Source organism: Triturus cristatus, chromosome 6 (assembly GCF_964204655.1).
Source record: "Triturus cristatus chromosome 6, aTriCri1.1, whole genome shotgun sequence".
Lineage (NCBI taxonomy): Eukaryota > Metazoa > Chordata > Amphibia > Caudata > Salamandridae > Triturus > Triturus cristatus.
The window spans coordinates 536577801-536605563 of record NC_140589.1 but is presented as its reverse complement, the minus strand read 5'-3'; positions in this window follow the sequence as shown (position 1 = coordinate 536605563).

The window sequence follows — 27763 nt, the reverse complement described above, 5'->3', positions numbered from 1 at the left end:
CTGAAACAAGAGTTACCTGGCACATGTCATATTTTCACCGATTCTTGGTCTACTGCCAATGGATTGGCAGTTTGGTTACCGACTTGGCATTCCCATAGTTGGAAAATCCATTCAAAAGAACTGTGGGGAAAAGAATTATGGCAGGAGATTTGGGAAATGCTCCCACAGAGTACTGTTACAATCTTCCATGTGGATGCTCATACCCCGATAGACTCTCTTGACAAATTCTTTCATAACATTGCAGATGAGAAATCTAAAATTGCTGAGGCAGTGGTGGACAGGCAAGATTCTGATATTGCGGGATTGGCGAAATGGGCCCACCAGAAAGCAGGACACTTTGGAGAGAAAGCCACTAGCAGGTGGGCTGCTGATCGAGGAATTTATATTCCCCTAGATTTAATCAAAAATGTTATTCTACATTGTCCCATTTGTCAGCATATCAGGCAGCGCAAAGTGCCCCAAATTGTTAAAGGTCATTTACATCGCGGGAAATTGCCCGCTCAAATTTGGCAGATTGATTACATTGGTCCACTTCCTATGAGTAGGAATTGTCAATATGTTTGCACCATTGTTGATACATACAGTGGCCTGTTGGTGGCCCTTCCCTGTAAGCAAGCTACCCAATTGAATACTATTAAAACATTGGAATTGATTATGATGTATTATGGTGTGCCATTCCAAATTCAATCTGATAATGCATCCCATTTTCGTGGAAGATTGGTACAGGAATTCTGTGTGGAAAACAATATTGAATGGGTGTTTCATATACCATATTATTCACAGGCCTCGGGTCTTGTGGAGAGGTTGAATGGCCTGCTGAAAGACCAATTGCGCAAATTAACAGATGACAAGTATAAGAATTGGCGAGACTTTTTGCCTCAAGCGTTATTGATTTTAAATAACCGTCCTTTTCTAAATGCTGAATCCCCACTTATGCGTTTGTTTCCTCCGAATGTTGATGCTAAGCCCAATGAAATCAGAGAGACTGTGATGTACTGGGAGATTACTCCCGGAGCTTTGGCTCCATGTAGAGCGACCCCAGGGTCGGCAGGTTTAGACTTGCATGCCATGGATGACACCGTTATAAAAAGTAAGGATCGGGTCATCATTGAAACTGGTGTTGGTGTTCATATACCAACTGGAAATTTCGGATTAATCGCCCCTAGATCGGGGCTGGCTGTAAAAGGCATTCAGGTGCTTGGAGGAATCATTGACAGTGATTATCAGGGAGAGATTAAGGTGCTCCTGCTGAATAGCAGTGAGGTTGACTTACTGATACATCAAACTGACCGAGTGGCTCAATTGTTAATAATGCCTGTTTTCAGTGGTGAGATCACAAAAGGCACTGCCCCAACGTTGCTAACTGTACGAGGCCAGAAAGGTTTTGGCTCCACAGATAATCCTGGGGCCAGAGTTTGGGTGCAGTCGCCTAAGAATCCCCCTGAACAAGCAGAAGTCATTGCAACCGGTCAAGACAACACCATTTTAGTTATGAGACCAGGGAAAGATAGCTGGGAAGCAGTCCCGGCTGACAAATGTTACTTACGAGAATGAATAATGCCTGTATTTGATTCTCTTTCAGATCATTCTTTGGACTGTTGCTGCAGGATGTGTCGGCGTTGGACTCCTTTTGGGCTGGTACGACGAGAGAGGAGGGATCCCATCAACCCGGGCTGAGTTGAGAACCCGAGTGTCGCGTTCCTTCGTTGCGTGGGATTCGTCGTCGAACTTTTGGATTACATTAGCCAAGAAAGTGACTAAAGCCCCTCATTTCTGCTTGACACCGATGAGATCGGTGACGGATATTCTAGCAACTTGTTTAGTTGCTGTCCCTGCTTCATTGGAGACTTTGACTCATATTTTTAATATATCAAATGCTCGCCCCAATGTTCTTCTGGGCGATTTCGCTGCCCATGAGTATTGCCCCTTGTGTACTGTACTGTCAGACCCGATACCCCCCATCCAGTCCCAGATAGTTACCTATAATATCACACAGGGTGATTTATGTTTTTTCCTTACTTGTGATCCTAGTGCGATTTCTGAATGTATGCGTTTAAAATTGAAAGGTGCCACTTCATTCACCGCTCATGAACGAACTTTGTGCCTTCAAAGGACACCGAAAACATGTACTTCTGTTCAGAATAACATGACTTGCAAGAGTATGGTAGTTATCCCCAGTCACTATCGCACGATGTTACTACCTGCCGGATGGCTTTTCTCATGTGGTAATGCTTCCTGGCCATATATCCCCGCAAATATTTCTGGAGGCCCTTGTGCCCTTACTAGACTGAGTTTGCTAATGTTTTCTCCACATCCGAATGCCAACTCTCGTGTGATTCGAGATACAGTGAGGTTACAGGAGGATTGTGACTCATCTTTGCATTTATATTCCAAGTCTGAATACCTTAGCCTGGCTATTTCAATTGTTGGTGTTCCTGCTTTGGCAGTTTATAATGCCAAATCTATTGGGAAAATGGCCTGCTGGATGGTAAAATCCATCAATCATACTTCTACAGTCCTGTCTGACATGCTATTAGACGCCCAGGGTGAACGTAAGGCTATCTTGCAAAATCGAGCGGCCATTGATTATCTTTTGCTTAAACATGGACACGATTGTTCTGATTTTGAGGGTCTTTGTTGTTTTAACTTGTCGGATCATACGAAATCCATTCAAGCTCACATTGATAAACTACATGACTTGACAGAAGAAGTTAGAAAACACATTGACCAGGGCTGGTTTGACTGGCTCTTTAATTGGTTACCGGATTTACATATGTTACGTCAGATATTAGGAGGTATTCTAATTACTATCGGCATTTTGATTTCTATCTGTTGCTTTATTCAGTGTATTCCTTCACTACTTCAATTCTGCAGACCTGGTACTAGACATAGATCAGTTAGTCTTGTTTCATATTATTCTTCCACAGATATTAGTTCTGTTTAATGAATGTATAATAGACTGAAGTCAAGGGTGAAATGTTCTGCTCGATTTTCCCGGCCTTCTTGTGAGGAGGAATGATTGAATGTGACTTCAGTCTCTTATCATTCAAGTCTAAGGGTTAGAGTAGTGAATGGAGCCTATTTACTAGGCACTTCGACATGATCCTGTGCTCTTCCCCATAGATCAGGGCTTGCACACATAGCCTAGGGGATAGATTCGTTAGTATTAGGGATAACCTGTCCTGTAGTGAGGGTATTTCATGGAGCTGTGTTGAATTCAGGCCTGGTAGGCCTCAAACGGGAGAGACTCCATCTTTCTTTCTGCTCCGGCAGCTTGGGATGCTTCTAGGTCAAATGTAATGTTTTAGTTATGAGGTGTTATTCGCTTGGAGAGAACCGGTTCAGGCCGGCCCTTATCGAAGGATTGTATTTTTCTTCATGCCGAAGACACTACATCAGGCCGGCCGGCTGGGAACGTGTCCTTGGTACGGGGAGGTACAAGAATTTGGTGGGCGGCAGGTTACGGGCCGGAATTTTCCATGAGGAAACGCACCTCTATATTAGTGAAAGTCTGAGGCAGTTACATGTTCAGTCCGTAGGCGGCATCTAGCCGTTAGCAGTAAGCTACTACTTATTCCAGGGAAGACAGACGCCATCTTGAAGGCGGAGAAGAACCGAGAGACAGATGCTTTCCTAGCAGAATAGCCAGAGAGGAGAGAGTAGCCGATAAGGAAGAGGTCCCAGTGACTCGGAGAAGGGTGATTCCAGGCGAGCCGAGGCACAGACGAGAAGGGAACCTAGATGACTACTGAGTGCAGGCTACATACTACTAAGGTGATGTCGACCCTTTCTTATTAGAGTGTACAACTTAATCTTTCACTTTTCTTTGCAGGTTATGTGTTATATCGTAATGTTATGTGATTGTGTATGTAATGAGTAATAAAGTATCCAGTTTGTAGTGAACCAACATGTGCTGCATGTTCTTGTATAAGAGGGTAGCCTATTCTTCTAGTCAGCTGCGGCTACATGAACAGATGTTAACCCTGATCAGGTAAGTGGTAACTGAATAAGGGAAAGAGGAGCCCCTCGAACCTGAGAACGGGCTATGCTCGAACTGGCAATCCTTGTGTGATCTGATGAAAAGTGAGACTGATTCCCTTTTTGTATGTTATGGTGATCATAGGATGAACTGTCGTATGAGACTGCCGTCTAGGTAGAGAGGTCTGGATTCGTATAGGATCGCGAGGCCGCCACTGGTGATACTGTCGTATGGGCAGAGAGGTCTGGATCCGTATGGGATCGCGAGGCCGCCGATTGTGCTGAGACTGCCGTCTGGGTAGAGAGGTCTGGGTTCGTATGGGACCGCGAGGCCGCCACTTGTGATACTGTCGTATGGGCAGAGAGGTCTGGATTCGTAGGGGATCGCGAGGCCGCCGATTGTGCTGAGACTGCCGTCTGGGTAGAGAGGTCTGGGTTCGTATGGGACCGCGAGGCCGCCACTTGTGATACTGTCGTATGGGCAGAGAGGTCTGGATCCGTATGGGATCGCGAGGCCGCCGATTGTGCTGAGACTGCCGTCTGGGTAGAGAGGTCTGGGTTTGTATGGGACCGCGAGGCCGCCACTTGTGATACTGTCGTATGGGCAGAGAGGTCTGGATTCGTAGGGGATCGCGAGGCCGCCGATTGTGCTGAGACTGCCGTCTGGGTAGAGAGGTCTGGGTTCGTATGGGACCGCGAGGCCGCCACTTGTGATACTGTCGTATGGGCAGAGAGGTCTGGATCCGGGTGGGATCGCGAGGCCGCCACTTGTGATACTGTCGTATGGGCAGAGAGGTCTGGATCCGTATGGGATCGCGAGGCCGCCGATTGTGCTGAGACTGCCGTCTGGGTAGAGAGGTCTGGGTTCGTATGGGACCGCGAGGCCGCCACTTGTGATACTGTCGTATGGGCAGAGAGGTCTGGATCCGTATGGGATCGCGAGGCCGCCGATTGTAAGAGGTCTTGGTATGTATAGTAGGAATCCCCTGTCCTTAGGTGATAGATATATGTGGTTGCAGGATTGTAAATAGGTTCTAGGGAGGGGGTAACGTTCTGGCTGGGTTAGTGAGGCTCTGATGAGCGGGTTCTATCTGATCCGAAAACCCAAGCAGAACAGTGACTTCTCAAATCCTCTTATATTTCATTAAATGCAGCCTGAAACATGCACTTTCAATACCAGCAGCAGACTTCCCTGGTGAGCAGTAGCTTTACTACAGTGATCTAATGAGCAACTAGAGTGCTAACATTCTGAATTTATGGCAAATGTGTGACACATCTGAATGCCTTCTTGATGGAATCAAAGTAAAAAACTGAAAGTATTTCCTACTGAGGAGACTGTAGTAAATGAGGAAATTAGGAAACTTCATAACAAATAAGTCTCCCAAGACGGCCACCAGAGACAAAAGAGCCCAAAGGTAGCACAAATATCACCCAGATGTAGCCCAAGTATAGCCCAATGACAGAATGTCCCAGAGTGTTCTAAAGAACAACTAGTGCGCTAATAGTCTTACTTATGACAAAAGTATGGCACACCTAAAGCCATCTTGATTGGAATAAAGTGGTAACACTTAAAACATTTCATTTGCAAAGGAACAAAATAAGGGGTTTATTTTGCCATAGAAATTATGATTAGTGCTGCAGAAAGAAAAATTAGGGCACATTTTGACTTCTCAAATCCTATTCTATTTCATTAAAAAATTCTGACATGCAGACTGAAACATGCACTTTGAATACCAGCAGCAGACTTCCCTGGTGAGCAGTAGCTTTACTACAGCGATCTAATGAGCAACTAGAGTGCTAACCTTCAGAATTTATGGCAAATGTGTGACACATCTGAATGCCTCCTTGATGGAACCAAAGTAAACAAGCATTGGAAATGCAATAGGTCTCTCCCTCGTTTAAGTTAAAGCAATTCTGTTTATAATTAGGTGGCTTTTTAGCTTTGCTTTTATTAGTGTTTTTCAAACTTTCATGTACATAACATGCATATGTATGCATATATGTATATGTATATGTATGCATGCATTTATATTTGTATTTATATAGATATGCAGATAAGAGCTGTGCGACTCACTTGCCACCTTCTTCCACCGCAAAATCGCTGACATCCATGACAGCTTCAACACTACGACTGCCCCGACTACGGCTGATTCCAGCTCCCCCGCCAACACCACCTACACCAACCAACTGACCTCCTAGTCCTACGTCAACGACAACGAGACACACAAGGTCATGAACTCCATCCACTCAGGATCTCTGTCAGACCCCTGCCCACAACATGTATTCAACAAAGCAGATGCAACCATCGCACCTCAACTACGGAAGGTCATCAACATCTCCTTCGAGACAGAGACATTCCCGGAAAACTGGAAGCACGCCAAAATCAACGCCATCCTCAAAAAGCCCAAGGCGGACCCCAAGGACCTCAAGAACTTCCGGCCCATCTCCCTGCTCCCTTTCCCGGCTAAGGTCATCAAGAAAATCGTCCACATGCAACTGACCCGCCACCTCGAGGACAACAACACCCTAGACCCGTCCCAGTCCAGATTCAGACGAAACCACAGCACCGAGACAGCCCTCATCGCCGCCACAGATGACATCAGTTACCGGCTAGACAACGGCGAAACATCAGCCCTCATCCTCCTGGACCTATCAGCCGCCTTCGACACGGTCTGCCACCGCACACTAATGACTCGCCTCCAAAGAGCCAGAATCCAGGAGAAGGCCCTGGACTGGACTACGTCCTTCCTCACTGGCGGAACCCAGAGAGTCCGCCTTCCACCTTTCCGATCCGAAGCCACCGACATCATCTGCGGCATACCCCAGGGCTCATCACTCAGCCCGACCCTGTTCAATGTCTACATGGCCCCCCTCACACAAGTGACCCGCCAGCACGACCTGAACATCATCTCCTACTCCAATGACACCCAGCTAATCCTCTCCCTCACCAAAGACCCGCACACCACCAAGACCAACCTCCACGAGGGAATGAAGGCCGTCGCCGAATGGATGAGGAGCAGCCGTCTGAAACTGAACTCAGACAAGATGGAAGTCCTAGTCCTCTGCCCCACCCCCTCTGCCTGGGTTGACTCCTGGTGGCCGACCTCACTGGGTACAGCACCGACACCCACGGACAACGCATGCAACCTAGGATTCATCCTCGACTCCTCCCTCTCCATGTCGAAGCAGGTCAACGCCGTCTCCTCCTCCTGCTACAACACCCTCCACATGCTTCACTGGATCTACAAGTGGATCTCGACTGAAACTAGAAAAACGGTGACCCAAGCCCTCGTCAGCAGCAGGCTGGACTACGGCAACGCACTGTACGCAGGGATCCCGGCCAAACACCTACGACGATTGCAACGCATCCAAAACGCATCCGCCCGACTGATCTTCAACATCCCTCGCTGCAGCCACATCACCCCCCATCTGAGAGACCTACACTGGCTCCCCGTCAACAAGAGGATCACATTCAAGCTCCTCAACCACGCACACAAGGCACTCCACAACACCGGACCAGCCTACCTGAACTGCAGACTCAGCTTCTACACCCCCACCCGCCAGCTCCGCTCCGCCAGCCTCACCCTGACCGCCGTCCCTCGCATCCAACGAGCGACCTCCGGTGACAGGTCCTTCTCCTTCTTCGCCGCCAAGACCTGGAACACCCTCCCTACCCACCTGGGGCAGACCCAAGACCTGCTCACCTTCAGACAACTCCTCCAGACCTGGCTCTTCGAGCAGTAGCAGCACTCCCTCCCCTCAGAGACTTGAGACCCTCACGGGTAAGTAGTGCGCTCTACAAGTAACTGATAGATTGATTGATATATATATTTATATATGTATGTATATATATACATACACATACATAGATATAAATGCATATGCAAATATATGCATATATATATATATATATGCATATGTGTGCGTGTAGAGAGAGGTAGAGAGAGGTAGAGAGGTAGAGGGGTAGAGGTAGAGGTGTAGAGGTAGAGAGGTAGAGGTAGAGAGGAAGAAGTAGAGAGGTAGAGAGACAGGTAGAGAGAGGTAGAGAGGTAGAGAGTAGAGGATGAGTAATAGAGAGTAGAGAGTGAGTAGTAGAGATCAGTAGAGAGTAGTAGAGAGTGAGTAGTAGAGAGTGGGTAGTAGAGAGTGAGTAGTAGAGAGTAGTAGAGAGTGAGTAGTAGAGTGAATAGTAGAGAGTAGTAGAGAGGGAGTAGTAGAGAGTAGTAGAGAGTAGCAGAGAGTGAGTAGTAGAGAGTGAGTAATAGAGAGTAGTAGAGAGTGAGTAGTAGAGAGTGAGTAGCAGAGAGAGATTAGTAGAGAGTAGTAGAGACTGAGTAGTAGAGAGTAGTAGAGTGAGTAGTAGAGAGTAGTAGAGAGAGAGTAGTAGAGAGTGAGTAGTAGAGAGTAGTAGAGAGTGAGTAGTAGAGAGTAGTAGAGAGTGAATAGTAGAGAGTGAGTAGTAGAGAGAGAGTAGTAGAGAGTGAGTAGTAGAGAGTAGTAGAGAGTGAGTAGTAGAGAGTAGTAGAGAGTGAGTAGTAGAGAGTAGTAGAGAGTGAATAGTAGAGAGAGTAGTAGGGAGTAGTAGAAAGTGAGTAGTAGAGTGAGTAGTAGAGAGTAGTAGAGAGCGAGTAGTAGAGAGCAAGTAGTAGAGAGTGTGTAGTAGAGAGTGAGTAGTAGGGAGTAGTAGAGAGTGAGTAGTATAGAGAGTAGTAGAGAGTAGTAGAGTAGTATAGAGTGAGAAGCAGAGTGAGTAGTAGAGAGTAGTAGAGAGCGAGTAGTAGAGAATAGTAGAGTAGTAGAGAGTGAGTAGTAGAGAGTGAATAGTAGAGAGTGAGTAGTAGAGAGAGAGTAGTAGAGAGTGAGTAGTAGAGAGTAGTAGAGAGTGAGTAGTAGAGAGTAGTAGAGAGTGAATAGTAGAAGGAGTAGTAGGGAGTAGTAGAAAGTGAGTAGTAGAGTGAGTAGTAGAGAGTAGTAGAGAGCGAGTAGTAGAGAGCAAGTAGTAGAGAGTGTGTAGTAGAGAGTGAGTAGTAGAGAGTAGTAGAGAGTGAGTAGTAAAGAGAGTAGTAGAGAGTAGTAGAGTAGTGTAGAGTGAGAAGCAGAGTGAGTAGTAGAGAGTAGTAGAGAGCGAGTAGTAGAGAGTGAGTAGTAGAGAGAGTAGTAGAGAATAGTAGAGTAGTAGACAGTGAGTAGAAGAGAGTAGTAGAGAGCGAGTAGTAGAGAGTGAGTAGTGGACAGTGACTAGTAGAGAGAAGAAGAGAGCGAGTAGTAGAGAGTGAGTAGTAGAGAGTGAATAGTAGAGAGTGAATAGCAGAGAGTGAGTAGTAGAGAGAGTAGTAGAGAGTGAGTAGTAGAGTGAGTAGTAGAAAGGGAGTAGTAGAGAGAGAGTAGTAGAGAGTGAGTAGTAAAGTAGTAGAGAGTGAGTGGTAGAGAGTAGTAGAGAGTAGTAGAGTGAGGAGTAGAGAGTAGTAGAGAGTGAGTTGTAGAGAGTGATTAGTAGAGAATAACTGCTTTTCACCAAAGTCGATTATCCTTTGCTCGGCAAGCAGACTCAGACCCAATTTTCTGTGCTTACAATAGCTGTTTAATGTCGGCCATTACGCGTTTCGGTCCAGGAAGGACCTTGATCACATGACAACGCCGTCAATGTTCACAGACCATTTAAAATGCTACAATTTGCACATGATTGCTGATACATAATAGACATAGAAAACAAATTAAACATGCCCTCATGGGTTTCCAGTGTTGCTCATTGTTGAGTTTTAAATAACAAGAGTATGAATAATAAAAATCACAAAGTCAAATGCCAACTCACAACAAATATAAATTGTCAAAATTTGATGTGAAAGGTTAAAAGATATTAATAAATAAATAGATAACCTTAAATATGATAAGACACAAACATTTTTAAAATGTCGTAATAAATCATCAAAAACGTTTTGGAATGTTATAAAAACATTAATAAATATTGTGATCTAATAGAACTTAGTTTTGTTCTATTGGCTCATATATAAATACTCATACAATGTAAACAATGTCAGGATGAAACCAAAACGGTTGTTTGGAGCGAGATTCTGCTGGCATGAGTGCAAGGATCAAAGGTTCCTACTTGGGAATTTAAAAACCCTTAATGTCAAAAAGTGCTGTGTGCTAATATATGAAAAAACCCTTAAGTGTTAAAATATTAAAGTGCAATGAATGTAGTTGTTAAAAAAACATTATGTTAACTGGTTTTGAGTGACATAGCAGCCTTCATTTACACCTGGAAATGTGTCCCATGAGTTTTGTTCTCAAGTTTATTTTGTACTTCAAACCATTGATACCTTGATTGGGACGACGTAATTATAATTAGGTAAATTAGAACGATTTTCATCAAAAGTAGATATATATACACATACATATATATAAATATATATATGTGCATATGTGTGTGTAGAGAGAGGTAGAGAGAGGTAGAGAGGTAGAGGTGTAGAAGTAGAGAAGTAGAGGTAGAGAGTAGTAGAGAGAGAGATAGAGAGAGGTAGCGAGTGAGTAATAGAAAATAGAGAGTGAGTAGTAGAGAGTAATAGAGAGTAGTAGAGAGAGTAGCAGAGAGTGAGTAGTGGAGAGTAGTATAGTGAGTAGTAGAGAGTGAGTAGTAGAGTGAGCAGTAGAGAGTAGTAGAGAGTGAGTAGTAGAGAGTAGTAGAGAGTGAGTAGTAGGGTGAGTAGTAGAGAGTAGTAGAGAGTGAGTAGTAGAGAGTAGTAGAGAGTGAGTAGTAGCGAGTAGTAGAGAATGAGTAGGAGAGAGTAGTAGAGAGTGAGTAGTAGAGAGTGAGTAGCAGAGAGAGAGTAGTAGAGTTTAGTAGAGAGTGAGTAGTAGAGAGTAGTATCGAGAGAGTAGTAGAGAGTGAGTAGTAGAGAGTGAGTAGTAGAGAGTGAGTAGTAGAGAGTGAGTAGTAGAGTGAGTAGTAAAGTGAGTAGTAGAGAGAGAGTAATGAGAGTAGTAGAGAGTAGTAGAGAGAGAGTAGTCGAGAGTGAGAAGTAGAGAGTGAGTAGTAGAGAGTGAGTAGTAGAGAGTAGTAGAGTGTGAGAAGTAGAGGGTAGTAGAGAGTGAGTAGTAGAGAGTAGTAGAGAGTGAGTAGTAGAGAGTGAGTAATAGAGAGAGAGTAGTAGAGAGTAGTAGAGTAGTAGAGAGTGAGTAGTAGAGAGTGAGTAGTAGAGAGTAGTGGAGTAGTAGAGAGTGAGTAGTAGAGAGTAGTAGAGAGAGAGTAGTAGAGTGAGTAGTAGAGAGTAGTAGAAAGCGAGTAGTAGAGAGCAAGTTGTATAGAGTGTGTAGTTGAGAGTGAGAAAAGAGAGTAGTAGAGAGTAGTAGAGTAGTAGAGAGTGAGTAGAAGAGTGATTAGCAGAGAGTAGTTGAAAGCGAGTAGTAGAGAGTGAGTAGTGGAGAGTGAGTAGTAGAGAGTAGTAACGAGTGAGTAGTAGAGAGTGAGTAGTAGAGGGTGAGTAGTAGAGAGTAGTAGAGAGTGAGTAGTAGAGAGAGAGTAGTAGAGAGTGAGTAGCAGATTGTAGTAGAGTGAGTAGTAGAGAGTGAGTAGTACAGAGAGTGTAGTAGAGAGTGAGTAGTAGAGTGGTAGAGAGTAGTAGAGTGAGTAGCAGAGAGTGAGTAGTGGAGAGTAGTAGAGTGAGTAGTAGAAAATAGTAGAGAGTGAGTAGTAGAGAGTGAGTAGCAGAGAGAGAGAGTAGTAGAGAGTAGTAGAGAGTGAGTAGTAGAGTGAGTAGTAGAGAGTAGTAGAGAGAGAGTAGTAAAGAGTGAGTAGTAGAGAGTGAGTGGTAGAGTGAGTAGTAGAGTGAGTAGTAGAGAGTGAGTAGTAGAGAGTAGTAGAGAGAGCATAGTACAGAGTGAGCAGTAGAGAGTAGTAGAGAGTGAGTACTATAGTGAGTAGTAGAGAGAGAGTAGTAGAGAGTGAGTAGTAGAGAGTAGTAGAGAGTGAGTAGTAGAGAGTGAGTAGTAGAGAATGAGTAGTAGAGAGTAGTAGAGAGTGAGTAGTAGAGAGAGAGTAGTATAGAGTAAGTATTAGAGAGTCAGTAGTAGAGAGTAGTAGAGAGTGAGTAGTAGAGAGTGAGTAGTAGAGAGAGTAGTAGAGAGTAGTAGAGCGAGTAGAGAGTGAGTAGTAGAGAGTGAGTAGTAGAGAGTAGTGGAGTAGTAGAGAATGAGTAGAAGAGAGTAGTAAAGTGTGAGTAGTAGAGTGAGTAGTAGAGAGTAATAGAGAGCGAGTAGTAGAGAGTGTGTACTAGAGAGTGAGAAGTAGAGAGAGTAGAGTAATAGAGACTGAGTAATAGAGTGAGTATTAGAGAGCAGTTGAGAGCGAGTAGAGAGTGAGTAGTGGAGAGTGAGTAGTAGAGAGTAGTAGAGAGCAAGCAGTAGAGAGTGAGTAGTAGAGAGTGAACAGAAGAGAGTAGTAGAGAGTGATAGTAGAGAGAGAGTAGTAGAGAGTGAGTAGTAGATAGTAGTAGAGTGAGTAGTAGAGAGTGAGTAGTAGAGAGTGAGTGGTAGAGAGTAGTAGAGAGTCGCAGAGTGAGTAGTAGAGAGTAGAAGAGAGTGAGAAGTAGAGAGAGTAGTAGAGAGCAGTAGAGTAGTAGAGAGTGAGTAGTAGAGAGTGAGCAGTAGAGAGAGTGTAGTAGAGAGTGAGTAGTAGAGTAGTAGAGAGTTTGTGGTAGAGAGTAATAGAGAGTAGAAGAGAGTGAGAAGTAGAGAGAGTAGTAGAGAGCAGTAGAGTAGTAGAGAGTGAGTAGTAGAGAGTGAGCAGTAGAGAGAGTGTAGTAGAGAGTGAGTAGTAGAGAGTTTGTGGTAGAGAGTAATAGAGAGTAGAATCGAGTGAGTAGTAAAGAGAGTAGTAGAGAGCAGTAGAGTAGTAGAGAGTGAGTAGTAGGGAGTGAGAAGTAGAGAGAGTGGTAGAGAGTAGTAGAGTAGTAGAGAGTGAGTAGTAGAGAGTGAGTAGTAGAGAGTGAGTAGTGGAGAGTGAGTAGTAGAGAGTAGTAGAGAGCGAGCAGTAGAGAGTGAGTAGTAGAGAGTGAATAGAAGAGAGTAGTAGAGAGTGATAGTAGAGAGAGAGTAGTAGAGAGTGAGTAATAGAGAGTAGAATCGAGTGAGTAGTAAAGAGAGTAGTAGAGAGCAGTAGAGTAGTAGAGAGTGAGTAGTAGTGAGTGAGAAGTAGAGAGAGTAGTAGAGAGTAGTAGGGTAGTAGAGAGTGAGTAGTAGAGAGTGAGTAGTAGAGAGAGAGTAGTAGACAGCGAGCAGTAGAGAGTGAGTAGTAGAGAGTTAATAGAAGAGAGTAGTAGAGAGTGATAGTAGAGAGAGAGTAGTAGAGAGTGAGTAGTAGATAGTAGAGAGTGAGTGGTAGAGAGTAGTAGAGAGTTGTAGAGTGAGTAGTAGAGAGTAGAAGAGAGTGAGAAGTAGAGAGAGTAGTAGAGAGCAGTAGAGTAGTAGAGAGTGAGTAGTAGAGAGAGTGTAGTAGAGAGTGAGTAGTAGAGTAGTAGAGAGTTTGTGGTAGAGAGTAATAGAGAGTAGAAGCGAGTGAGTAGTAAAGAGAGTAGTAGAGAGCAGTAGAGTAGTAGAGAGTAAGTAGTAGTGAGTGAGAAGTAGAGAGAGTAGTAGAGAGTAGTAGAGAGTGAGTAGTAGAGAGTGAGTAGTGGAGAGTGAGTAGTAGAGAGTAGTAGAGAGCGAGCAGTAGAGAGTGAATAGTAGAGAGTGAATAGAAGAGAGTAGTAGAGAGTGATAGTAGAGAGAGAGTAGTAGAGAGTGAGTAGTAGATAGTAGTAGAGTGAGTAGTAGAGAGTGAGGAGTAGAGAGTGAGTGGTAGAGAGTAGTAGAGATTCGTAGAGTGAGTAGTAGAGAGTAGAAGAGAGTGAGAAGTAGAGAGAGTAGTAGAGAGTAGTAGAGTAGTAGAGAGTGAGCAGTAGAGAGAGTGTAGTAGAGAGTGAGTAGTAGAGTAGTAGAGAGTTTGTGGTAGAGAGTAATAGAGAGTAGAAGCTCTGCTGATCTGGTTCTCTGGCTCTACAACAGCTCTGCTGACCTGGTTCTCTGGCTGTAAAGCAGTTCTGCAGACCTGGTTCGCTGCCTCTTTAGCAACTCTGCTGACCTGGTTCTCTGGCTCTAAAGCAGCTCTGCTGACCTGGTTCTCTCCCTCTAAAGCAGCTCTGTTGACTTGGTTTCTCTGGCTCTACAGCAGCTCTGCTGACCAGGTTCCCTGGCTCTAGAGCAGCTCTGCTGACCTAGTCCTTAGGCTCTAGAGCAGCTCTGCTGACCTGGTTCTCTGGCTCTACAGCAGGTCTGCTGGCCTGGTTCTCTAGCTCTAAAGCAGCTCTGCTCACCCGGTTCTATGGCTCTAAAGCAGTTCTGCTGACATGGTTCTCTGGCTCTAGAGCAGCTCTGCTGACCTGGTCCCTTGGCTCTAAAGCAGCTCAGCTGACCTGGTTCTCTCCTCTAAAGCAGCTCTTCTGACCTGGTTCTCTCGTTTTAAAGCAGCTCTACTGACCTGGTTTCTCTGGCTCTACAGCAGCTCTGCTGACCTGGTTCTCTGGCTCCAGAGCAGCTCTACTGACCTGGTTCTTAGGCTCTAGAGCAGCTCTGCTGACCTGGTTCTCTGGCTCTAAAGCAGCTCTGCTGACCTGGTTCTCTGGCTCTAAAGCAGCTCTGCTGACCTGGTTCTCTGGCTCTAAAGCAGCTCTGCTGACCTGGTTCTCTGACTTTAAAGCAGCTCTGCTGTCCTGGTTCTCTCCCTCTAAAGACCTCTGCTGACCTGGTTCTCTGGCTGTAAAGCAGTTCTGCAGACGTGGTTCGCTGCCTCTTTAGCAGCTCTGCTGACCTGGTTCTATGGCTCTAAAGCACCTCTGCTGACCTAGTTCTCTGGCTCTAAAACAGTTCTGCTGACCTGGTTCTCTCCCTCCAAAGCAGCTCTGCTGACCTGGTTTCTCTGGCTCTACAGCAGCTCTGCTGACCTGGTTCTCGGCCTCCTGAGCAGCTCTGCTGACCTGGCTCTAGAGCAGCTCTGCTGACCTGGGTCTCTGGTTCTAGAGCAGCTCTGCTGACCTGCTTCTTAGGCTCTAGAGCAGCTCTGCTGACTTGGTTCTCTGGCTCTACAACAGCTCTGCTGACCTGGTTTCCCTGGCTCTACAGCAGCTGTGCTGATCTGGTTCTCTGCGCTCACGATGCACGCACCCGTCTTCGCGAAAATATATTTAAAAATAATATCAGTTTATTATAAGTACAAATATATTATTTTTATGATTATCTTAGATAATCTCTTGCCCTAATATGTATATTAAAGACACATACATATCATTTTGGAACATACATTTTTTTGCGGGAGTCTCCCACCCAGCGCGCCCCAGCAAGTATATGACATCACGAGGGAGCCGCCACCACGCAAGCATCATGTACCGTAATGCGCATGTGTCACGAATGCGCCGGAGCAGGAGTCGCTAACTGGTCGCATACCAATCGCGCACATCACGTAATATTAAATGTATGTGATGTAACTGAAAAACACGCAGCTGTTGCACACCATACACGGATCGTTCACGACTTTTCTAAAATGTCAGCTAGAATTCGCGCACCCACCGTGATGTGTACGCTTTGAGTGCGCGACTCCGAAAAAAATGTGGATATTTTTTTAAAGAAAATAATATAAATATATTAAAATAAAAAATGAAAACAAAAAAATGTTTCAATATTTCAGTTAGAATTTTTTTTTACATTTGTTTTGCATTTTTCCGAAAAATATATAATGTTATTTAATGAATAAAATATTTATAAATAAACATTTAAAAAACTCTAGAAAATCAGTACAAAAACATAGGTATAACTACTATCACACTTAAAAATTAGCATTTAAATAACCTTTGAAATTCACTGAAAAAAACATAGGTTTCAGAGACATTATAGTTAGAAATTAGCATTAAAAAAGCTTTGAAATTCACTGAAAAAACCATAGGTTTCAGAGACGTTATAGTTAGAAATAAGCATTTAAAAAACCTTAGAAATTCACAGAAAAAACCATAGGTTTCAGGGGTGTTATAGTTAGCTGGCCATTTCACTTGTAGAAAACCATAGAAATTCCTCCGTTATAGTTAGTTCTGCTAACTATAACTTGTGCGCCCGCAATGCACTGCTGATGATGTCACAGATTGCATCATTCATGATATGGTCAATGATATCACTGATGACATGACTGATGACATCTCAAATGACATCACTGATGATATCACAGTGAATATATATATATCTCCAAGCTCCAAGTATCCAACGTACACTTCGAAACGCGTCAGGCATCCATGGCATATTGAACTGCTTAAATCTATCGTTGTACTGGTGGACAGTGTACCATAAAGGCTCCTTGTACGTTGGGTACTTGGAGATTGTATATATATATATGTTCACTAAAAAAAACATAGGTTTCACACACGTTATAGTTAGGAATTAGCATTTTAAAAACCTTGCAAATTCACTGAAAAAACCATAGGTTTCACACATGTTATAGCTAGTTGGACATTTCACTCTCGCGACCGCAATCCACTGCTGATGACGTCACATATTACATCACTGTATTCACTAAGATACTGTTAATAAGTCAGCTATACAATTCATAAAAAAAAAACATCCATTAGACACTTATTTACCCATTTATTCTTCCATTAACCTTTAGATATACATATATATCAGAAAAGACACATATTCACTGGATGATGTCATCAGTGATGTCATCAGTGATGTCATTTGAGATGTCATGAGTGATGTCACTGACCATGTCATGAGTGATGTAATATGTGACGTCATCAGCAGTGGATTGCGGTCGCGCGAGTTATAGTTAGCTGAACTAACTATAATGGGGGAATTTCAATGTTTTTTTACGAGTGAAATGTCCAACTAACTATAACATGTGTGAAACCTATGGTTTTTTCAGTGAATTTGCAAGGTTTTTTAAATGCTAATTCTTAACTATAAAGTGTGTGAAACCTATGTTTTTTTTAGTGAATATATATATATATATATATATATATATATACAATCTCCAAGTACCCAACGTACAGGGAGCCTTTAGTGAATTTGTAAGGTTTTTTAAATGCTAATTTATGTATGTATTATTATATTTTTTATATATTTATTTTACAATAAACTACCTATGTATATAGTTATAGATTGACTGTATCCTTTAATATGGAATGGCTCAGCTCTTTTATTTTGAATTTAGATAAAGTTGAACAGCATATTTAATATCTTCTATAAACTTATAAACAGTTTAAAATGTTTTTTTTAAGGGATTTTCACGGTGCGCGTACACCGTGCGCGCACCATGCGTGCACCCCGCGATTTTTTGGAAAAAAATAAAAAGTTTTTTTCACCCTTCGGGGTCCTTCAGGGACCCCCTGACAAAGGCTAGGGGGTCAGGAACTCTCTACCCTGCCCCCTTTTCACGTTCTCCACCTCTGTTTTTCACTGTCACACACAAAATGGCGTCCGACACTTCCTGATTTCAACCGATTCGAATGTTGACTGACATCTAACCACCAATCAGAATTACGCTCGCGGACATTTGGTGCGCGCACCGTGCGTGCATGGTGCGCGCATATAGATTTTTATGTACTTTTAACTGCAATTTTCTCATGAACTACTGAACAGATTGACACCATTTATGCAAAAGGCACATGACTGACCTGAGGACTACCACTTTGCCAAATTTCAAGTAATTCTGTTCAGCCGTTCGGGCTGTACCTTCGACTAAAGGTCCTATGGGAAAATGCATGGGGAAAACGCGTTTTGGGCCCCCCCTTTTTTCTCAGCCCCCACTTGACGAATCACCCCTGGACTTTTAGGGTAGGAGCTGAGCGGAGCGCCCCATTAGTTTTGAAAATTTCGTGAAGATTCGTCAACCGGCGCCTAAGTTATTCAAAATAGAATTTTCAGATTTCCTATGGGAACTCGGTCCTAACTATAACTATCTACTGGCGACCGCAGAACCACCGCCTTTAAGTACCCGCCCTCTGATGGGCTGCTCCATTGAGCAACGTGGCCTTATGGGTCATGTAGTCTGCAAATGAAATCCCAAATGGGCGCCTGGATTGTTAACTGGTGAAAAAGGTTTAAAGCCCTCAAATGAGCCTCAGCATGCCGTTTGATTCATTGATCCACGCCCAATGTCCCACACAGCAGCTCTGTGTGATACGAAGCTCGTGGTCCCCAATTTAGCAGGGTGGTGCATCTATCGCGGCTGGGCTGCCGCGTAAATGTCAAAGCTCCAAGATTGCCCCCTAGGCATAGATGCACTCCACACCAGGTAGCAGTAAGCCATTTATTGGTAAATAACAGCAACAGCATGCCAATTCGTAATTCCAGCTTCTTGTCTTCGAATTGCCTGACGCGTTTCAGTGCCTTTAGCACTTTCCTCAGAGGTTCGACAGTCTTGCAGGCATAGCAGAACCACCGCCATCAAGTACCCAGTTCCCGCCCTCTGATGGGCTGCTCCATTGAGCAACGTGGCCTTATGGGTCATGTAGTCCGCAAATGAAATCCCAAATGGGCGCCTGGTTTCGAATGTAGACAGACACTTGACAGCCAATTAGCATTCAGCGCGTGATCGGGAGGGTGCACGCTCGTTACGCAGAGGGTGCGCTCAGGGTGCGCATAGGGTGCGCAGATCCTCCGAGGCCATAGATATATCTATCTTTTTAACTCTAATTTTCTCAGGAATTACTGAACGGATTTACACCATTTATGCAAAAGGCACGATTCTGAACTGAGGACTACCTCTTTGCCAAATTTGGTGTAATTCCGTTCAGCAGTTCGGGCTGTAGCTGCGTCAACAGGTCCTATGGGAAATTGCATGGGGAAAACGCGTTTTGGGACCCCCCTTTGTTCTCGGCCCCGCTTGACGAATCACCATGAACTTTTCAGGATAGGAGCGGACCGGAGCTGGCCAAAAGTTTGGAAAATTTCGCGAAGATTCGTCAACCGGCACCAGACTTATTGGGAATAGAATGTTGCAGATTTCCTATGGAAAATAGGTCCTAACTATAAATACCTAGTGGCGACCGCCAGTAGGTAATATGTATGTATGTATATATATATTCACTGAAAAAAACATAGGTTTCAGGGGTATTATAGTTAGCTGGACTTTTCACTTGTACAAAACCATTGAAATTCCCCCGTTATAGTTAGTTCAGCTAACTATAACTCGCGCGCCCGCAATGCACTGCTGATTACGTCACATATTACATCACTCATGACATGGTCAGTGACATCACTCATGACATCACTGATGACATCTCAAATGACATCACTGATGACATCATCCAGTGAATGTGTGTTTTTCTGAAAATTAAATATGTTTTATATATGTATATCTCAAGGTCGATGGAAGAATAAATGGGTATATAAGTGTCTAAATGGATGATTTTTTAAAAAAAAATTGATTGTGTAACTGACTGATTAAGTGTATCATAGTGAATACATGGCTTAGTGAGTAATGTTTAAATATGTAAATATCTGTATCAGTCTCTCACTTTGTGTATAAGTGGCTGCATGGGTTGGTGAGTAGCTACATGGGTGTCTATATAGGTTATTAGTTGGTTTTTTGAGTATCAGTCTGAGTGTCTGCATGGTTCGGTGGGGGGTATTACGTAGTGCATAGGTGCATGAATGAGTGACTCACTGTTTGTATGTGTTGAAGATAGCATGTGTGCAGGACTGTATGGGTGGATGAGTGTGTGTATGGGTGTGTTAGTGAGTGAATGACTGTCTCAATAGTGTCTTTATGAGTAACTACATATGTTTTAAACTAGTATATGTGACTATTGGTGTATATAAGTGAGTATATGTGAGAGTGAGAGATTGAAAGAGTTCCTGTATGAATAAGTATGTGTTTCTATAAGTGATTGTTTAAAAGACTAAGTATGTGTAAGTTTCCGTAGTAGTAAGTGTGGGGGTGTGTGTATAACTGTATATGCAAGTAAATGTATGTTTGATTATTTATTAGCATGAGTGACTATGTGTGTGAGTAACTTTATGGATGAGTGGCATTGTGTAACAGGATGTATAGGTGTATGAGTACATATGATGAGTGAGTACATGTATGAGTGACTGTATAGGACTGTTGGTGAATGAGTGGATGTGTATGTGGATCTTAGAATTACTGAAGAGGTTGTTGTAACTGGTATTGGTATGTCCATTGTTTTGAAAATGTTAGTCTGTATTTTTGAATGTGTGTATCAAAGGTTATATTAGGGTGAGAGGAGGTCTGCCACTCTATCACAAGGATGATGTCATCAGTGATGTCATCAGTGATGTAATTTGAGATGTCATCAGTGATGTCATGAGTGATGTCACTGACCATGTCATGAGTGATGTAATATGTGACGTCATCAGCAGTGCATTTCGGGCGCGCGAGTTATAGTTAGCTGAACTAACTATAACATGGGAATTTCAATGGTTTTGTACAAGTGAAAAGTCCAGCTAACTATAACACCCCTGAAACCTATGGTTTTTTCAGTGAATTTCTGAGGTTTTTTAAATGCTAATTCCTAACTATAACGTGCCTGAAACCTATGTTTTTTTCTGTGAATTTCAAAGGTTTTTTAAATGCTAATTTCTAACTATGCCTACAGAGATAGGACATGTGAAGAAAGAAGAAAAAATGCACAGAAAGAAAAAAAGAAGTGCAGAAAGAAGCAACAGAAGTCCTCAAAGACGAAGAAAAGTGCAGGAAGAAGGATAACGTGCAGAAAGAACAAAAAGAAGAGCAGAAAGAAGCCTTGTTGCAAAATCATCCTGTACCCTCAACTTTTTCAGACGGATACTGGTGGTAACTGAGTCTGACTAACCAGTCCTAGAGCCAGTGCTATGTTAAAAGACACTTAGAATACAGTGAAAACACATACATACACTAGGGAACATTATGCGTTGGGGTCCCCCTGTGATTAGCATGACCTCCTCTGTAAGCCCCTAGTATATAATAGGGCAGGGGGATTAAAACTACCTCTTAAAACAGGCCACAGGGCGTTTTTGCACACGTTAACTCAGGCCCCGTCCCCTCCCTTCACCACTGTGTAAACACGCCCTGTGTCCGTTTTTAGTTGGGAGATTAAGTTCATTTGAATCCTGAGGGTCGCTAGGGTCCAACTAGACCACTAGGTACCTCCAGTAAGCGCCACAGAGCTGCGTTGCAGAGAGGTGTAAAAAGGGGCTTGGCCTTAGAACACCTGTCTGCAGCGCAGCTCCCTGGCGCATACTAGAGATGCCTGTTGGGCTAGTTGGCCCTCAGGGACCCTCAGTATTGAAGAGGAATTAATTCCCCAACTTACAATTTGCCAGGGGGCGCGTTTGCAGAGTGCTGCAAGGAGGGGGCGTGGCCTCCGGCACGATGCCAGTCTTTTTAAGAAGGGGGCCTGTGTGGTTCCCCTTCTTATTCTAATTTATTGGCCCTGATGACCCCATCCCCCAGGGCCTGTCTCCTAATTATATTTTTTTGACCCCAATCCTCAGGGCCGGCCACTGTTTTTTTATTATTTTTAAAAAATATATATTTATAGACACACCTAGGACATGCTGGACAAACCGTACGTACCTATCACCATGACGATTTGCACGATATTCATTAAAAGGCGACTATGCATACAATGAATCCACGTGGAATGTATTTACACCACTAGTGAAGCTCTGACATGTCTGATACCCTACCGTGCCTAATCCCGGTAGACACCCTTGTCGTTTATTTATTCAAACATGGGTAGCTATTGATGGGAACATTTAATACACATGCACACAAAGCCATTCAAAGGGGATTCGACAAAAATTCGACCAAAACTATGCAAGAAACCCCCCTCACGGTTAATAAAACACACATCCACTGCCGGATGTGTAATACTTTTTATTTTACTCTCTGGAAAGGGGACGAACATCACTTGAGAGTCACAGCGCGCTACTGGCAGAGCCCAATGCTGTGTTACACCCACCATTGCCTGCTGAGTGCCACACACCTCTGTGTTGTATTCCACTAGCTAGTGCATATGCTATGACACTCTCTAGCCCATGTGCACTGTAACACTACCCCGTGAATATGTCATGCCACACTTGTCTTCGCACGGGTTATATTGCCCCATCTAACGTGCCTTCCTCGATGCCTATGTTATAACGCACAGTGCTATGCCATACATATTACAATCTGGGATCCATATCTGTGTCACAGTGCATATGCAACGTTACACTCCCCAGCACATATTTTATATTACAACTTTAGAGACTAGTTAGGTTACACAACACTGACCTGTGCATATTACACTCCAAGGCGCATATCGCATAGCACGCGCTAGTGCCTGTGCTATCTCATGCTCTCCAATGAATCTGTAATTGCGCACAATGTACTGCATATTATATTTCACGCCCGGTTCATCTTATATCACACTTTTTGGTGCATAGATTATACCATACACTATATCTAGTTTTCATTTTCAATCGTGCTCTCAGGACTATGTTCTATATAACACTGTGTTCACCTACCCTTTTCACGGGCATTACATTTTGCGATAGGGGGTAGAGGGTCAGGGGGTATTTCTGCCAAGTGAGCCCGGAGTCACAGTCACAAACGTCCTCTTCTTCCTGAATAAAAGTGAGATTATACTGCATACTTGTTCATATTTTAAGTAGTTCGCACAGACACACGTTTTAAAAACAATAAAGTTCCTAATACTTGCCTTCTCTGAACAGTTAGCTTGCTGCCCCATCCCCCTCCTCCCTATCCTCTGTTGTGTGAATCCATGGACTAGCCTCCTCCCTCCTGCCATGCATGGTCTGATGTGCTGCCACTGCCCTCAATTTAGTATGATGTACCAGTCCACTCCTCCTGCCCTTCATTGCCCATTTCTATGCCCCATCATTGACCTCCTGCTTAAACTCTGTGCTTAGCTTGCTGCCCCTATTCTCCTTCCCCCTGCCCTCCGATGTCTTTGTGCATGCCCCTGCTCCATCCTTTTTGCCCACCATGTTCCATGGACCTGCCACTCCTATCTACTCTGAGTGTTCTGTTGAGCTGCCACTCCCCTCCCACCTGCCTAGCATTGTCAGATGACTGTAACCTGTCCCTGCCACCTCCACCCTGACTGTCCACATACCATGCCCCTATCCTCTTCCTCCTGTCCTACATGGTCCATTGTACTGCCACACCCTTCTGCCCTCCCTGGTCAGTTATGCTGCAACTGCTCCTCCTGCCTGCCCCGTGCGGTCTGTTGTGAGGCCCCTTCCCCTGAACTTTCTTGTCTGTGCACAGGTCCTGACCCTCCCTTCTATCCTCCATCATCCTTTGTGCATGCCCCTGCACCCTCCTTCTTGCCCATCATAGCCATTGTGCTGCCACTAACCCTCCCACTTGCCATGCATGGTCTTCTGTGCTGCCATGGCCCCTCCCACCTTCCCTGTGTGGTCAGTTAGCTGCCCCTGACCCCCTCCCACCTTCCCTCCATGGTCTGTGTGTATGCCATCACAGTCTCAGTGTTGCTCTTCATGGTGTGTCTTGCTTCTAGTGCCCATCCTGCCTGACCTCCATGGCTATCTTGCTGCTCCTGCCCTGCCCCCTTGCCCCCAGCCCTCTGTTTACATGTGCAGACCCCTACTCCCTCCCTCCTGGCTTGGTTGTTCTATTGTAATGCCCCTGATCCGTCCCTCCTACCCTTTATGGTCTGTTATGCTGCAGCTTTCTCTCCTGTCTGTCCATTATGGTCAGCTAGCTACCATTGCCTCTTGTCCCTCTGTTCTCTGTTGTCCATGTGCATGGTCCTGTCCCCTCCCTCTTGCTTTCTATGGATTGTTGTGCTGCACTCCCGTCCCGCATGCCCTGTGTGGTGTATTGTGCTGCTGCAAACCCTGATGCCTGCCCTGCAGGGTCAGCTTGGTGCACCTCTCCATGTCCCTCCTGTCCTCTGTTATCCAAGTCCATGTCCCTACCCATTTCCTTCCATGATCCAATGTACCATACTTGCGAACATTTTGAACTTGGTAAGAGGGAGATTTTGAAAAAAAACTGGGGTATTGATTTTCCCCTTTGAGTTACATTGAAAAAGAGGAGATTGTAGACAGGAGACAGATCAAATAAAGCCCATTTGAGCTTAAAAACATTGGACGTTTCCTGGCTGAATCGGGTCTGTTGGCATGTATGGTTGTACTACCATTGCCTCTTCCTTCTGCCCACAATGGTCTATTATATTGCCACAACCTCTCTTGCCAGTCCTGTATTGTTGGTTTGTTGCCCCTGCCCCCCTTTCCACTGCCCTCCATAGTCTGTTGTGCTGCCACTGACCGTCCTGCCTGCCCAGTGTTGTCAAATTGTTGCCTCTGCACTCTCCTACCTGCCTTCAATTTTCAGAGTCCGTGCCCCTGGCTTCTGCCTCTCAACAGTATCCTAATAAACAACTAGATTGCTAACATTCTATATTTATTACAAAAGTGTGGAACGCCTGACGTCATCTTGATGTAATCAAAACTGTAATACCTAGAGCATTTCCTTTAGAAATTACATATATGAGAGGGTCTTATTGGCATCAAAATTATGGTTAGTGCTCTAAAAGACTAAAATAAGGACATATTTTCTGAGTTTTCAAATAGCGACAAAGTACTTTTAAATTATTTGTTATCTTTATGGGGTTTTTTTTCCAGTTGACCACTTGATTAAATGTTGCACTTAGGGGAGAGGATGTGGTGTTACTTCCAGAACTGCAGACTTTGCAACTGGGGAACCAGGTTGGAGTTTCTGCTTCAGCTCGACATTCTGTGATTCTGGTCAAATCACTTAGTCTCCCCATGTCTACAACCAAATGAATTTGTTCTTGTGTGATGTAACCAATGCTCATGTAAAGCACTCCAATACCTGACAAGTCTGCACTATATAACACTGCAAAAACACAAAATAATAAGTGTTTTCACACTTCTGTCATTAGGCTATATTTGGGCTACATCTGGGTGATTTTGGGCTACATTTGGGCTCTTTTGTCTCCGGTGGCCATCTTGGGAGATTTATTTGTTATGAAGTTTCCTAATTTCCTCATGTACTGCAGTCTCCTCAGTAGGAAATGCTTTCAGTTTTTTACTTTGATTCCATCATGAAGCTATTCAGATATGTCACACATTTGCCATACATTCTGAATGTTAGCACTCTAGTTGCTCATTAGATCACTGTAGTAAAACTACTGTTCACCATGGAAGTCTGCTCCTGGTATTAAAACGGTGTCACCACGCTCGTTGTGGGCAGCAGAGGTAACGGCCTCTGGCCGTCTTTATCAAAGGAACCGGATTAAGGCTCAGGATCACACGAAGGAAAAGCGGATGGTCAGAACCCTTCTTCAACACGGACATTGCTGAGGACAGCACGCTGTTTGTGCTACAACTGGCTTGGGGCTTTTAACTTCATTCACTTTTTACCTTCCACCTACGGGACTGCGAGGACCAGGGTGCACTTGAGACTGCTGACGACCTGCACCTGGTTCCTCTTCCCGCTCCTCCCCCGGCCACTACATTAAGCCTCGCGGCCCCCGCTTCGCGGGAGCCGCTCGCAGGCTCAGGATCACACGAAGGAAAAGCGGATGGTCAGAACCCTTCTTCAACACGGACATTGCTGAGGACAGCACACTGTTTGTGCTACAACTAGCTCGGGGCTTTTAACTTCATTCACTTTTTACCTTCCACCTACGGGACTGCGAGGACCAGGGTGCACTTGAGACTGCTGACGACCTGCACCTGGTTCCTCTTCCCGCTCCTCCCCCGGCCACTACTCCCGCCCCCCTCACCGTCCTTTTAACCCTCACCTTGTCTCGCGTTAGCGGGACGCGTGCGGGGCGTAGTCCGGGGTGAAGCCCGGGCTAAGGGCGGGCTGTCTGAGGCCGTCCGAGGACGCTTGAGGACGGGCCGGGCCCCCTCTCTAACATTCTACATCTAACGGTGAGAATATCTATTGTGTTTTGACTAAAATACTCACACTCTGCGGACATAACTCTAGTGTATTCCTGGGCATCGGCTGCAATTACTTCCTTGTCATTTCCCGTTAGTATATCAACATGGCTTTAAATGCAGATAAATCACGTATTTTAACAGTCAACACCTCTAAAGGATCTGTGTCCGGTACTATCGACCAATTCTTCAAGCACGTATCCACAGTGCTGGAGAAGGAAATAGCGGACACAGAAAAGCGCTTATCCTTAGATTTGTTAGCAGGCAAACGCTCCTCATTGGGCACAATTGGTAAAGCTGTTTCTCCAGAGGCGCCGACCATGGGTACAAGACTTTCTGGTTCCCGCATGACGCCTGGAATGATTGAAGAAGCGACTCTGGTCAACTCTCCATGTTTGATTTCTATTCCCGAGAACACTAGTAGCCCAATCCTATCGGGGCTATCAGACTCTCCGAATTTAGTTATCTCTTCCCCTCCTGTGGCAAAAAGACGATTAGCAAGAAAGAGACGAGGCACACTCACTAGGACACTTTTAGCTAAAAAGAAGAAGGTTCAACCTTCAACTCAAATCTCGATACATAGAGGTTCTTCAGCACCACTCACCCTCCCTTTAAGCTTTAACGCTTTAGGATCACTACCTAGCCAGGATATGATGACCGATCTACTTGGTAAAATTGAGACTATGGTCAAATCTCTTTTATTGCCCCTCCTAGAAAGATCGAGATTAATAAGCTTACATCTAGATGATCTAAGTAAACAAATGGAAAAGAATAATCTAGCAATATCCGACTTCCTAAATACCAAGACTAAAAGTAGTATCAATGATCAAGCCCCTTTTTCCCCTCCAGTGGTGACCAGCCCTCCACCAGTGACAATCCGATGAAATTGTGCACTGAGCTAGGGGAAAACTCTGTGGAAATATTATCTATTAACACCACAGATTTAGGTAGTATCTACCACGCGTCAACCAGCAAAGAAGTAGCAACGGATAAAAAAGTGGGCAATAATCTTAAACCTGATACCATAGTAACAACAGAAGAACAAAAACGTAAAAATATAAGTAATCCTTTGGGAATAGAGCATATGAGGAAAAAGTATATAAAGGATCATGAGAAGGGCGAACGGGCCCCTCAGCCACAATATATCCCAGCAAACAGTAGAGTGGATCTACCCCCTGAATCTGCTCCGTACACGATTATTATGACAGGGGTTCCTGAATTATCGGAGGGTGTAAGGGAGGACTTCTACGCCTTGAAAAATAAAACCATCCATTGGCTGAATCATAATAGACCCCTCCCAGCGCATATAAATGGAGAAATCCTCATGGTGAGACGTACTTGCTGGGTAGGAACAAGACCAAAAGATAAGAAGGGGGATGTTATAATCATAAATTTTAGAGACCACAGAGCGGTCAGGTGTATAGGTGATTGGTTTGAATCCAGGGGGGAGGATGCGATTACTACGCATTTCGTTAACTACTTCTATCCTAGAGAACTGATCTCTCACCTCAAACCTTATGGTATAAAAGATTCTTACCTGAATTGGAGGGAAGTAGATAACCGTTTTTCCTATCAAGCTGCTCGTAACCATTCTTCACATTTTCAGCCGCTAGGTAGGTTCTCGAATAACAATTATCAGTCCTTTCAGCCCCTAAATAAGGTATACTGGAATAATCAGCCCCAGATAAACCAGAGATTTAACATCCCCACTTCAAACTCTTATGCAGTCCTTTATGGTCTGGAAGACGTAGATTGACTCAATGTTGTAGTAGCCCAACCACAAAACTCCTCAGCACCATATCAATCCCTTAGGAGCAATACT